The sequence below is a fragment of the Ochotona princeps genome, chromosome 2 (assembly GCF_030435755.1).
Source record: "Ochotona princeps isolate mOchPri1 chromosome 2, mOchPri1.hap1, whole genome shotgun sequence".
Lineage (NCBI taxonomy): Eukaryota > Metazoa > Chordata > Mammalia > Lagomorpha > Ochotonidae > Ochotona > Ochotona princeps.
This window is the reverse complement of record NC_080833.1, coordinates 93890420-93905814: the sequence shown is the minus strand read 5'-3', so window position 1 is coordinate 93905814 and position 15395 is coordinate 93890420. Positions and strand designations below refer to the sequence as shown.

The window sequence follows — 15395 nt, the reverse complement described above, 5'->3', positions numbered from 1 at the left end:
GAACCAAAAAAATCCACACAACTCGGAAGAGCAACCAGGGAAAAACAAAACGAAGGGCAGGGAAGACGACTTTCCGCTCCTGACCTGCTGAGTCACCTTTGAGTGCAGACGCTAAAAGCCGCAGACCAACCCGCAGACGCTGTGGCCATGAGGACTGGCGGTGATTGGGACCTGCTGGCATCTGCTCACCCTGGTCACCAGGACCTGCCAGGACCTGCGCCCGCTGAGGACACCAGGACCTCACCGGGACCCACTGGCATCCGCCCACCCTGGTCGCCAAGCCCCGCCGGGACCGCCGCAGCCTCCAGGTTCCAGCCGCCTGCACCCGCCGGGACCAGCAACGGACGCAGTAGCCGGGAGACGCACCCGCGGCGAGGGTTCCAACCAGAGGAAGAGGCAGACTGCAAGAACCTGAGGTTTGAGTGAGTTGGGTGGGGACAGTGGTGGGTTGGAGGCTTCGGGAGTTGGCCCCCCAGGAGCATGCACAGAGCCTGAATACAATTGGTGCTCGTCTCCCCGCCCCTCCCCCCCGAGACTCCAGCGTCTAGAGACACCGGGAGAGTGCCTTGAAACTGCCAAAACTGTGTCTGGGAGAAAGGCAAAAGGCACACTGAATACTCCCCCGTGCCTTTGTGGTCTGGCACTCAGCTGGGCGGTGCTATCCCACAGGAACCCAAGCACGCCTCTGGGCTGGGCAGTCCCGTGCTAGCGCTGGGGCAGTCAGTCCCCTGCAAGCGCTGGGGTGGGCGGGCCTGCGCAGGAGGCGCTTCCAGAGAGCACCTGGAACACCCCACGCCCTATAGTCCCGACCTTGGGAGACGAACCAGGAGAGCACTGCAGACCCGCGTGCAGGAGGCGTTCCCAGAGAGCACCTGGAACCTCCACGCCCTGCAGTCCCTGGCACTGGGGACACACCGAGAAAGCACCTAGAATCCTCTGAGCCCTGTGATCCCGCGCACAGGGGGCGCGCACAGAGAGTGCCTTCACTCCCCCACGCCCTGTGGTAGCATACCTGTAGGGGACGAGCTGAGAGTGCGCTTTGAATCCGCTGGGCCCTGGAAGTGGCGCCCTGAGGTCCAGTATTCTGGAGACGCACCAAAAGTGCCTTGAAAATTCCCACACCCTGCTACTCCACGCCTGCAGACTCCGATCTCTACAGGATAGTGCTTGGAGACCCCTCAGCACACTGGTGCCTAGGTCTCTCAAAAAAGAAACACTAACACAATGGGAAGAAATACCAGAAAAGGTAATGATCCACATGAGAGAGCCAACACCCTACCAATAAAGGATCAAAAGCCAATGTCTATTTCGGAGATGTGAGATGAAGACATAGAAGATCTACCAGACAAGGAATTCAAAAAAATAATGTTAAAATATGTCAGAGACAATGAGAAGAATTGGGAGGACTTCAAGGAATTCAAGAACCACATAGCCTCAGAAATACAACAAACGAAAAGTAAAATCCTTGACTTAGAGCACAAAATTGAGAGCCTAACCAACAGAACAAATACAGCAGAAGAGAGGATCTCTGAAACGGAAGACACACAAAACGAACATACCCAGTTCATTAAACAGCTGGAGACAAGTCTGAACAAAGCCAATAAGACCATACAAGAAATGAAAGACAACCTCAGAAAATCGAATATTAGGATTATTGGCCTTCCTGAAGGAGCGGAAAAAGAGTCAGGAATGCAAATGGTGCTCGACGAAATTATACAGGAAAACTTCCAAAACACTTGGAACATGAATCCAGCCCAAATCCAGGACGGTCAGAGGACTCCCAGCAGATATGACCCAAAGCGATCTTCACCCAGACATATGGTGCTCAAGTTCCACTCCAATGAAGACAAAGAAAGAATCCTGAGACAAGTACGAAGCAGAGAAAAGATCACATACCGGGGAAAACCAATCAGGATCACTGTTGACTTCTCTGAAGAGACTTTACAAGCAAGAAGAGAATGGACAAAGATCTTCCAAATCCTGAATCAGAACAACTGTCAACCAAGAATATTGTACCCAGCAAAGATCTCATTCGTATTTGAGAACGAAATCAAATACTTTCACAGCAAAGAGAAATTAGAAGAATATGCCAGCACAAAACCAGCTCTACAAAATCTCCTTAGAAATGCACTAAATCCAGAAAAAAAGGAGGTGAATCATAAGCAAAGATGGCAAACAGGAAGATCTCCCCACTAAAGTCCACACAAGGAAGGGCAATTACACAGATATCAACACCCACAAAAACAAGTATGGCAGGGCAAAATCACAACCTCTCAATTTTAACTCTTAACACAAATGGCCTGAACTCACCAATCAAAAGGCATAGATTAACAGAATGGATTATCAAACAGCACCCAACTATCTGTTGCCTACAAGAGACACATCTAACCAGAAGAGATTCGAAGAAGCTGAAAGTGAAAGGTTGCAAACAGATATTTCATGCCAATGGACGAGAAAAAAAGGCTGGGGTAGCTATCTTAATTTCAGATGATGTGGACTTCAATCTGACACACATCAAAAAGGACAGGGAAGGACATTATATATTGGTGAAGGGACTGATCCATCAGGAAGTAATTACCATTGTGAACATATATGCACCAAATTCAAACGCACCTAGCTACGTGAAGCAATTACTCACGGACTTAAGGGGAGACATAGATATGCACACAATAATAGTGGGTGATCTTAACACCCCACTAACAACAATAGACAGATCAACAAAACAAAAACTCAACAAAGAAACAACAGAGCTCATACAAACGATAGAACAACTGGACTTGGTTGACATTTATAGAATTTTTTACCCTAAGGCCACAGATTACACATTTTTTTCAGCAGTGCATGGCACCTTCTCCAGGATTGACCACATGATAGGACACAAAGCAAACCTAAATAACTTCAAAAAGATAGGAATCATACCATGTACCCTCTCAGACCACCACGGAATGAAGCTGGAAATCAGCAATTCAAAATGTCCCAGGAAATACAGAAACTCTTGGAGGCTGAACAATATGCTATTCAACGAACAATGGATCAGAGAAGAAATTAAAGATGAGATCAAAAAATTTATGGAAACCAATGAAAACTCTGACACAACATTCCAAAATTTGTGGGACACTGCCAAAGCAGTGCTACGGGGTAAACTCATCGCAATTGGAGCTCATGTCAAGGCCCAAGAGAGGCACCAAATACAGGAACTAAACACACACCTCCAGGAATTGGAAAAACAACAGCAGAAGAGCCCCACACACAATAGGAAACAAGAAATCATCAAAACAAGGGAGGAAATCAACCAGATAGAAATTAAAAAAAACCATACACAAAATCAATGAATCAAAAAGCTGGTTTTTTGAGAAGATAAACAAGATAGACACCCCACTGGCCCAACTGACAAAGAAAAAACAAGAGAAGGCAAGAATTAACAGCATCAAAGATGAAAAAGGCAACATAACAACAGACACCGCATCCATTAAGGCCATAATTAGAAATTACTACAAAGCACTGTACTCCAACAAATCAGAAGATCACCAAGAAATGGAAAAGTTCTTAGACTTCTACCACCTGCCAAAACTTAGCCCAGAGGCAACAAACGACCTGAACAAACCCATAACTGAAGTAGAGATTGAATCAGTGATTAAAGACCTCCCAACAAAGAAAAGCCCAGGCCCAGACGGCTTCACTCCAGAATTCTACAAAACATTCCGAACAGAACTGACCCCAATCCTCTACAAACTCTTCAAAACAATAGAAAAAGAGGCAACCCTTCCAAACTCATTCTATGAAGCCAACATTACCTTAATCCCAAAACCAGACAGAGAACTAACAGAGAAGGAAAACTACAGACCTATCTCTTTGATGAACACTGATGCTAAGATTCTCAACAAAATCCTAGCCAACAGAATTCAAAAACACATCAGACAGATCGTTCATCCAGATCAAGTAGGATTCATCCCCGGAATGCAGGGATGGTTCAACATTCGCAAATCCATAAATGTGATACACTACATCCAAAAACTGAAAAACAAGAATCACATGATAGTATCAATAGATGCAGAAAAAGCTTTCGACAAAATCCAACACCACTTCCTACTAAAAACCCTAACCAAGGTAGGCATAGATGGAAAAATCCACAACATAATTAAAGCCATATATGAAAAACCCAACGCCAGCATCATACTGAATGGAGAAAAACTGGAACCCTTCCCATTGAGATCTGGAACAAGACAGGGATGTCCACTTTCTCCACTACTATTCAACATAGTCCTAGAGGTACTCGCTGAGGCCATAAGACAAGAAAAAGAAATCAGAGGAATCCAAATGGGAAACGAAGAAGTTAAACTCTCACTATATGCAGATGATATGATTCTTTATGTAGAAGAGCCAAGAGACTCAATACAGAGACTGCTAGAACTTGTACGAGAGTTTGGTAGGGTGGCAGGGTACAAAATTAATGAACAAAAATCAACAGCCATAGTGTATGTGAACAGCCCCAAGATGGAAAAAGACTTAACCAGCAAGATACCATTCAAAATAACAGAGAAAAGTATGAAATATCTGGGAATAAACCTAACCAAAAATGTAGGAGACTTATTTGAAGAAAACTACAAACTACTTAAAAAAGAAATTGAACAAGACCTCAAAAGATGGAGTAACATCCCATGCTCCTGGATAGGTAAAATCAATATCATTAAAATGTCTATACTGCCAAAAGCAATATATACATTCAACGCAATCCCAATCAAATTGCCCAAAACATTCTTCATGGAACTGGAAACAATGATGCAAAGGTTCATCTGAAAGCACAAAAAACCACGGATAGCTAGAACCATCCTGAAGAACAGGAAGTTAGCAGGGGGAATCACAGTTCTGGACCTCTGGACATACTATAGGGCAGTGGTTATCAAAACAGCGTGGTACTGGCACAAAGATAGAGAGGAAGATCAATGGAGCAGAATAGAAACACCAGAAGGAAACCCACACAGATACAGCCAAATAATCTTTGACAAAAAGACAAACGACAATCCAGGCAAATGGGAAGGTCTGTTCAATAAATGCTGTTGGGACAACTGGTTGATAGCCTGCAGAAACAAAAAAATAGATCCACATCTCTCACCATACACTAAGATCAGATCTAAATGGATAACAGATCTAAACCTACATCCAGAAACCTTCAAACTTTTGGAAGAAAATGTTGGAAACACACTGGAACACTTAGGGGTAGGCCCTCACTTCCTAAAAAAGACTCCAAATGCAGTAGAAATCAAGACCAAAATAAACAATTGGGACCTCATCAAACTAAGAAGCTTCTGTACAGCTAGAGAAACAATCAACAAAGTAAAAAGGCAACCCACAGAATGGGAGAAGATCTTCGCACACGACATAGGTGACAGAGGGCTGATCTCCAGAATATACAAAGAGCTACAAAACAACCAAAATGTCAAAACAAACAAGCCACTCAAGAAATGGGCACGGGAAATGGGCAAACACTTCACAAAGGAACAAACCCAAATGGCAAATAAACATATGAAAAAATGCTCAAGTTCCCTGGCAATAAGGGAAATCCAAATTAAAACATCAATGAGGTACCACCTAACGCCAGTAAGACTGGCCCACATGAATAAAAGCACCAACAACACTTGTTGGCGAGGTTGCGGGGAAAAGGGAACCCTACTCCACTGCTGGTGGGGCTGCAGGCTGGTACAGCCTCTATGGAAATCAGTATGGAGAATATTCAAACAACTCAAATTCAACATACCGTATGATCCAGCAATAGCACTCCTAGGAATATATCCAGAACACTTGTTCTATGAGAAACCAACATGCACTCCTATGCTCATAGCAGCACAATCAGTAATTGCAAAAACATGGAAGCAACCAAAATGCCCATCAACAGAGGATTGGATAAGAAAGCTATGGTTCATCTACTCCATGGAATACTACTCAGCTATTAAAAAAAACAAAATGCAGTTCTTTGTGGCCAAATGGGCCAAACTGGAAACCATAATGCTAAGGGAAATGAGCCAATCCCAAAAGGTTAAATACCACATGTTTGCCTTAATTTAAGATGATATGATGTTATGTATAACATATTATGTTTGGAATGTTATATGTTGTGTATAAACTAAAATTGAAGTATAGGTGAGGTGGTCACAGAAGGTGGCTGGGAACTCGCATTTACTTTTAACATATTGGTTACTCATTACTATGTCAATTAATTCCATAATGATGTAAATTTTTGCTGATGGTATGTTGGAGCTTTCAATTGACTGGGATGATACTTTGCTGGCTCTGTCTTCAGACCAGAGAGGGTATACCTAAGAAGCCGTTGAACTTGACTGGACAATAAGATGTTGGACTCTATGTTTGGTATACGCTTGCAATGGGGGAATCTCAACTGAACTTGAGCTGTGGTTATGCAACTAGGTGGAGGAATCCACCATGGTGGGAGGGTTTGGGGAGGGGTGGGGAGAACCCAAGTATCTATGTAACTGTGTCACATAATACAATGTAATTAATGAAGTTAAATAATAAATAATTAAAAAAAAAAGAAATGAATCTTCTTGTGCAGCCGAACTGTACCCTCTGAACTCCCATATGAGTTGCTACTGGCTGATACAGTTATCATCTCTGAAAGCATGCCTTCATCTCTGGGTCTTTTGGAGCAATGTCACAGATCTTGCTTAATAATCTAGGAATAATAATAATTTTTTCCGTTGTCAAACACCTTACTGTCTTATAATAAAGAGGGCAGATGACATGTCTGTAAGTCTAAATCTAGCTGAGATGACCTTTTCAATTAAACAAGCGTATTTGGATGCACTGCCATACTCTTTGAATCGTGGTTAATCTAAAATTGAAGGAGGAAATCCTTATGGATCTTTCTCTGATTCCACATTTTCCTTCACAGTTCACCCATTTCTCCAAAGAGAAGCTTGCAACGCCTGGAGTAGCTGTGAGTCACGGACTGATTCATCCTGTGAAGTAGCTCTAACCTCTCATCTTACGTTGTGGGCCTTTAATTCCCCCACAGTGACTCGGAAGTGAGCTTGCAGCTGCTGTGCATCACTGTTATTGTTAGTTGTTAAAAACATGTCAAGAGCTTTGTGTTGGGGTTGTGGGTTTCTTTTTTTTCTGTAGCAAAGCTTGGACTGAAATAAGAGCTTTCCAGAGATTTATAGTAGGAAAGCAATGCTTTTAAACAGGAGTCAAAATTTCAAGTTAATGTTTTAATAATTATGTCTTCATCTGGCTCTGCTTCACTTGGAGTTTGATCCAAAAATCATATCTTCAAAAATATTCCGAATAAATCAACTTCCACCACCACTAAAAAAAGAAGTCAACCATCAGGAAAAATGATGACTTTTATCGGGTTCTGGAAATGCTTTAAGAATAAAACAAAGTGAGTGATTGCTCTTGACTTACAAAACAAGAGGAAAGAGTTTACATAACATAGTCAGGCATCTCTGAGCTGGTAGGTCAACAGAAAAAGAAACTATAATTTGCCTTCCTCAGTTTCTCTTGCCAAAAACCTCAGAAAAAGAGGCTTCCAGTTTCCAGTCATTGTTCTGAATCAATTCTTATCAGGACCTGGTTTTACTAACATTGGGTAGTTCCAGTTTCGAACCTGAGTAAGAAAAAGAGAAGACCTTCATCTAAACCGATACCTCTGCTTAAGGTTCCATAGAGAAAAGTTGGCCTTGGAAACCACAGAACCTCGCTGCTTGCTGCTCCTCAGGCACCAATAATAGCCACATCTCTTATGAGCTTACTGGGAATGCAGTTCAGGCCCCACATCAAATATGCAGAATTGGAACTTGAATTTTAGTAAACTCCCCAGGTGTTTCATATGCACATAAAAAATTTCATGAAGTACATTCAGTGCAATGGTTAAGTTGCTTCTTGAGATGCCCCTGTTCCATATCTGTATCTGGTTCATATCACAGCTCCATATCTGATTCCAGCTCCCTGCTAATGTGCAACTGGGAGAGGCAACAATGATGGCTTGGCTAGGTTTGTTTCCACCTCAGGCTTGCGTTTGCCTGGCCCAGTCCTGGATATTACAGGCATTTGTAGAGCGAGCCCATAGATGGAAGTGCTTGCTTGCTTTCTGTTTCTCTCTACCATTTAAATAGAATGGGGAAATTTAAAAAAAAAAAAAAAGCACCAATATCAAATTGTTACCACACAAAATTATTCAGAGACTCACTACCTGTTAGCCATAAGAATGGGTAAACAACATAAATTCAAATCAGGTTTCAACTAAACAAAACAAAACAAACCAAAAACAGTTGCCTCATATCAATGTCTTTTAACAGTCCCAAAATAACATGATAAACATGAGTATTTTCACTATTGGACTCTGAAAACTGAAATGCTACTATGATTTTCTATTTAGGATCAGATTCTGCTTCTCAGTGTAGTCTAAATGTTCCATTTCATAACGAAGTGACCGCTGCCAACCTTTAAGACTAGGCTTCTCCATTAGCAACTGGAAAACCTGGCAAAAACCCCAGGTTTATAGTGGTCTTCATGGATGTTGATAAACAACTAAAACAATCCTTCCCATTTGTTAAAAACCCATAACCAATGACAGTAGGCACTGTTCTGATTTTACCTATATAAACTTACTACATCCTTCAAACAACTCTTCAAACATGGGTTTTATTTTTAACAGAGATTCCAGAGATGAAGAAACTGAGGCATAGAGAAGTGAAGTAACTGGCCTTCAAGTCATAAAGTCAGAGTTGAGATTAGAAGCTGATTCCAGAGCCGACATTAACCAAACACCGGGAGGAAGACAGTGTCTCTTCCCCTCACAACAGCCCTGCAAAGTGCGAGGTCCAGGTGAGAACATTCCTCTCACAACTCCTAAGCAACAACACCTCTGTGTTTTCCCTTTATATCACACTGCCTTCTTTCCACCTTTGGCTTTTCATATCTCCCAGCAGTTCCTGCGAGGTGCTATAACTTCACAGTTTGGCACAATTAGAGCCCAGGAGTATAGTTCTCTCTACCAGTATAATAAAGATTAAAATATTGCACTTCACACCTGCTCTCCTCCAGACATATCTGGTCTGATGTGTGTCCAGCTTGGGTTCATTTGACAAGACAGAATTGTCAGCCCTGTCAATAGGTAGTTCTTCATAGATGAAAAGTCAAGTTCTGCATTGGTGCTGAAACTTTATCCTCAGCAACACATAGGTACACCAAAGTGAAGGCTTGGGAGGATCTGCTTGCTCCCTCACTGGAAAGCCACGTCACAGCTATTAGTATTCTGGTCAGACAGGAAGTCTGCCTGGCAGAGCTGCAGCAGAGGGGGATGCAGCTTTGTGCACTATAAATAGTGATCGTATTAAAATGTAGAAAAAAATTGTTAGGAGACAGAAAAGAGGTAGGGGTAGTGGTTGCCATGACAACTCAACTGTTCCCTCTTCTTCCAAGAGTGGAGAAGACTACAGAATAGTAAATAAAGAAAATAGAGACAGCCTCACTGGCACGTGACCACAAATACAGCTGAGGGAGACCAACTCCAATTGGGCCAGTGAACTGGGAAGCAAATTGTGGAGGCACCCCAGGGGGCTGTCCTGCCTCGAAAAACAAGGAGCCATTCAAACTTAGTGTTTTGTCATTGACTTCCTCGTGTGGCTCAGCCATCACACATCCCTCATGCCAACAGGTTGGTCAACTCCAGACAGATCACAATCAAAACCAACCGGAACTCCACCCACTCAGGAGACATAAGATGAATCTATGCATCACAACCACCGACTATGTTATGCACCAAGCTGCAGGGCTGACCTTTATGCAGGACTTGACAGGTTCCCACTTATACATTGCCTCATTTGATGCATGCAGGTAAGCCTCAGCAGTCAAGCGTTACTCCAACTCCCAGCAGCCCATGAAACCTGGCTACTCAGACTGAAGGGAATAATTACCATCTCCCTCATGTGAGAATTTACCATCTTTCCTGGAGAACAGAATGCACGCTGATAGCTTACATCATTTTCAGTCTGTCTCAGTCGCACCTTGTGACAGCCTGAGCAATGAAATATCCTCATTAATTAACACTTCAATCTGTGCAGATGTCAGGGGAGGGGAGGAGAGAGAGAGAGAGAGAGATACTAAGGTGAACACACAGAAGCAGTTCTTCATCAGCCCTGCTAATGGAGGGAAGATAAACAAAGGATCATCCAAAAGTCATTTTTAAGGACTTTGTAATACACTGTATTTATTGGGTTGTGTTAGAGGCTACTAGCAGATGTTTGGAATAATTTTTTTAAAAGGCTGCATTACCCACCTCCCCCTGCAAACTCTAAAAGAGAGCAAGGGAAGCTAGTTAAGAGGAAAGCAGGCTGGGATTACAAACTGGCCTCAGATAACCCACAGATTACCTTGCCAGCCTACTGAGCCATGGTGCACACATCTGGCTACCATCTTCCCTCTAGCTGCCTCTGCACTAGACAAACCTCATGCATGAGGCAGGGCTCTGAGCACTGACATGGCAAATAGGGGAAGGGCATGACTAGACAGAAAGCTGCCTTGTTGGGCAGAGGACAGGAGAAAATGACAAGGAAGGTTCTGGGTGAGAGAATGCAGGTTTGGTTAGCAGATCCCAGAACATTGTTCCTGAAGAGCACTGGCTTAAGCCGACCACTGGGGAAGTAATTTTAGAACAAACAGGAGGAAGTGCTCTGCACGTTCCCATCAGAATGTAGGCTGATATTTGACCCCCATTCTGAGGCACTAAAGGAGAAGAAACCTTTACTACCACTATGGGATTTGGAGGTGGGGTTTTTTCCAGAGCTGATTAACATCAAATGGGACCATAAGGTTGCCATCTAATGGAACTACGACTTTTATAAGAAGAGGAGAGGGACAGGTTTTGTAGGTCACTAGGTTGAAGTGCCATGTGGGATCTTTGCATATCATATCAGTGCCTAAGATCCAAACCCAACCTTGTTTCCAATCCAACTTTCTGTTAATACCCCTGGTAAGTGACAGAAGATGGTTTGAATTCTTGGGAGACCCAGACAACGTTCCTGGCCAGCCTTGGCTGTTGCAGGAGTTTAGGGAGTACACCAGCACTTGGTGAACTCTCTCACTCACTTGTTCACTCTCCCTCTCTTGCTGTCACTCTGCCTTTCAAATGAACAAATCTACTTCATAAAAAAGAAGAGATGCCTGAGCAAAGCTGCTCTGTTCTCACCATATGATGCCCTGGGTTACCACAGGGATCTACAGAAAATCCTCATCAGTAAGAAGGTCCATGCCAGATGTGAACATTCAGCCCTGAACTGCCCAGGCTTCAGCCCCATGAGCTGAATAAAACTTCTTTATATTTCAGTCTGTAGTACTCACTTATAGCCACAGAAAATGAACTGAGACGGCCAATAAATTACAGAGGGCATTTCCCAAAATGCAATTAAGATGATAATCTAAATAGCCTCAAAAAACATTCTAGACAAATTCACATATAACAAAGGCAAATAAACTATACTATTGAGGTAAACTTGTATTCAGCATTTCCAGGTGACTGAATACTTCATGTATTATGTTATTCGATAGAGGTAGATCCTGGGGCCTCAAAACAGAAAAGAAAACTTAAACTCACAGAAAATAGATTTTGAATTTGTGAGCTGAGTCTTGAGATGTGGTACTTTCAGTATTTCAGGTTCACTGAGGTGGAGAATGTGGGGCAGCAGGGGGAGAGGAGGAGGAGGGAATAAAAAGCTATCAATCAGGGCAGCCCAGCCACAGTCAGGAGCTTGTGTGGTGTTTTTGTAGCTTTGCTTGAGGAACTTGACGGCAAGCACCAATATTCACAACTGAACACTGAAAAACCACAGCGCAGGGCATTCCTGAGTCAACCAGGCAGTGATGCCACACCGTCCATCTCCAACCATAAAGGGCTGATGTTTTCCTAGTTTATTGTCCACTTGACCCCCTCCACACATTTCATAGTTACACTCACCATTTGCTTTGGTACTCCCAAAATCTCTCTTTTCTCTTCCTTTCACTCTTGGGTTTGGTTATGCACAACTTTTCACTGCTTAATAAATTGCATTTCTCCATTTGAGGCAAGTAATTGAGTATTTTTCTAGCTAAACCCTAGGGGCTGCACTGCCAAACTGCTCCTCCAAGACCGAGGCAATGCAGACAGCCAAGTAAACCTTGTAGTCATGATGGGTGATGTTCACTGAGCACCAACTGACCATGTGAAAGACATCAGTACAGTGACTCGCATGCATGCACAGTCCTAAATCTCTCATTCCAAGTTTACCACAAGGCAACATGCTGGGAACATATTTGGTTATTTCCTAAGCAATTTCCTTAGGAAAAGAAAGTTTCACATTAAATATTGTAATTGATTCTTATCTCATAGTCAGGCAATTCTATTTTATAAACAATGCTTGTTTTCTAAGTGATCTGTTTAGATATGCCTTCCCACACTCTCCGTTTCTTCCACCCTCATCAATTGCTTAATATTCTGGCTCCTGGAGGCCACCCAGCTCCTTTCCAGAACTCTTTTTTCTGGTCTTAAGCCGTGTAGTAGGAGCACAGGTAAGACTGATTGAACTTAGTCATTTGTCTCTCCTTTTCCTTTTACAAAGCCTATCAAAATTTCCCACTTTTTTTGTAACCTCTTGTCCTGGCATTACCACATTTTCTCACTGTACCTAACCCAGAACTCTGTGCAGAAGAACTTCTGTGCAGAAGGCTGTCAGAGGTCACCAGGAAGGAGTCTGCAAGCAGCCTTCCCTTGGGTCTCACCCTCTGTTCGCTGTTGACTCCCATGACACTGCGCTCTCTGGCTTCCCCTCATTAATCACTGTTCCTCTCATCTTGTTTGTGGCTTCTCCTCATCTGCCTTCTCCTTCAGTGTCCTGTCACTGTAGTCCAACCCTCAGCCCTCTTTGGTTCTTCTACAGTTTCTTCCTGAGCCGTCCTCTGCATTCTTGCCTTTTGACTGTCTTCAGGCTCTTGTCCAAATCTACAGCTTTATCCTTAGCCTCTCTCCAGCTCCTCTGCTGCCAACAATCTGCCAGTCTCTGCTACTAGAGTGATTCATGGGCACTTCTATCCAAACAGAGCCATTTTATGTCTTCTGTGGAACAAGCTCCTTCTTTTCACTCCCCTGCTTCTAGCAGATACTGCCATGTCTTTAGTCAAAACAAAAAGCACAGGGATAGGTATGTAATTATATGCATATCTTTGATCTTCTGTTTCCTTCATCCACTATATTATACAAATTTTAAAGTATAAAAAGATTTCACTTCAAGTATATCTTATTTAGAAACCTTGTCCAAAAACACCTTCAGTGGCTTCCATGACCTATAAACAAAATGCCAATTCTCAGCTAGCTTCTGCATTTCACACTCTTCAGTGGGATAACAAATCAACCTTTCTCACCCTGGGTTACTCAGATCAGTTAGGTTTTGCCTGGTTCCCAAATACATGCCAAGCTTTCCTGCCTCCCTACTCTGTTTCTGCTGTTCCTGCTATCTGCGCATTCAACACATATAGGACTACTAGGCAGAGTCCATGTTTTAACATCTTTGAACTTCTGAGAAACCCTATGAAATAGTCACCATAATCCCAACTTTACAGATAATAAATTGAGGCACAGAGCTATTATAAGACATGTCTAAACTTAGCTCAAGTGAAAGATGCCAAATTCTCACCATCTATCTACAGATCCAGTGCCCCCACCACCATGCTACAAGGAAATGCAAATTCAACGGGAAGAAATTTTACTTGTAGCTTTTCTTGGTGCAGATCTCAAAACTCAGAATCTAGCTTGGCCTTCACATGTTTGACCAGACTTGTACAGATGCATAGCCATATTTGATTGTGAATAAAGGTACAGCGGCCATCTATCTTCACTTTCTACTGTTTAGCTATAATTTCCCCCCCCCCCCAACACAAGCTTCCTGAGAGAAAACAGTACCTTCTGTGACTTTGTCTCCTTGTTTGAGTCTCATCTAGAGCTTGACATGTGACCCACGGTTTGAGGATTGCAGGGCATTTTCTTGTAGAATGCCATGCCCAATGTATTTCTTGCCAGATATGTTCTAAGAATTCTTTCTGTTCATTATAGCTGCTAACCTGTAGTTTGAACCAATTTTCTGCCAAATTAAAAGCTTGGGGAGAGTTTCACTGGTAATCGATCAATCTATGTGAACCGGATATATTTGAAGATGCAAAAACGTACTTTAGTTAAACACTGCTGAAGTTAGTGGTGCACAGATGACAGAACGTGTTTTGAAATCTGAACTATACTTAGCTTGGCATCAAGAGATGTGGGGAGCCATGCAGTTGGGTCGGATGGCATGGGTGTGTGATGAGCACCGCTCCTCGGTTAGCAAGGCTACGAGGAGTTTCTGGCAGCGAGGCAAGGCCCGGCGGAACGTCTCTGGTCACCTCATTACTGCCTCACCCCATTGTATGGTCACTCAATCACCTCTCTGATGTTTCATACAATTCTCCTGAGGGTGGTGGTGTTGTTTTTCTGTTAATGTGAAGTGATTCCTGTAACTGGTATGACACTTCAAATTGATCAATCATGTTGTGATAAAAACATCTTTAGCGACGTAAGGCTATGACACACAGCTAAAGTATACAATGGTACAATTGAGCCCACTATGTTTCCAAATATCCTGCTATGTGCCCACTTTTGTCCTGAAGTTTGCCCTAGTATAAGTGATGATTTCCTTAAAAACTGGCTTGATAATATCTTGCAACTGATGGCAATCATGGAGGTACAAAGAGTTTGTTTGCCATGCACCTCGAACTGTTACAACACATGATATGACACATTCTAGTTTCTCACCACAGAAAGCATAAGTATATGGGGCATCTTCTAAAGGGAAACAAATGTGAACCCCCTCAAAATGGCTTAAAATCTCAATCTTATATTGGCACTTGTGTTTAGGGAAAGAAAACAGTTTATATAGATAAAAGGAAGTTTCTTGTAAAAGCCCTCTGTAGTTTGGCTGAGCTGCCTTGATCCCTTTCACTGCCCTTTAACAAAATAACAAAAAACAATTGAATCAGCACTAGGTGAAGGTGACAGTAATTAATGCATGACTTCATTATAAGATTTAGCAAAGAATCTATGTTATATACTTTTCTAAGATCCTTTTATGATCTTTTAATTCTGTACTCTTAATATTCTAAGCAATATTTGTTTGTGTTTAGTAAAAATTGATTTTAAGTATAAGCAAATCATTTGTCACTATGTAACCACATGCACTGCCAACCTTGGAGTTCCTGGCTTTAGCCAGGTGACTGCAGGTTTCAATGAGTAATGATTGTTGAAAATGTTTTCCTTAGGATTGTTTTTTGTATTCTCTTAATCATGATGTAAAAATGAAACAATTGGACATTGGGCAAAA

The 15395-nt window shown here is 42.5% G+C and overlaps 1 protein-coding gene across 1 annotated transcript in view; it reads left to right on the top strand.

Annotated features, from left to right (window-relative positions):
• The window catches only part of KCNA3 (potassium voltage-gated channel subfamily A member 3), a 29347-nt gene extending 22249 nt beyond the window's left edge, over positions 1-7098 (top strand). The window contains exon 5 of the transcript XR_009244888.1: positions 6908-7098. The gene's annotated coding sequence lies outside the window, so the exon portion shown is untranslated. The remainder of the gene's footprint in view (positions 1-6907) is intronic.
• Positions 7099-15395: the final 8297 nt, after the last annotated feature.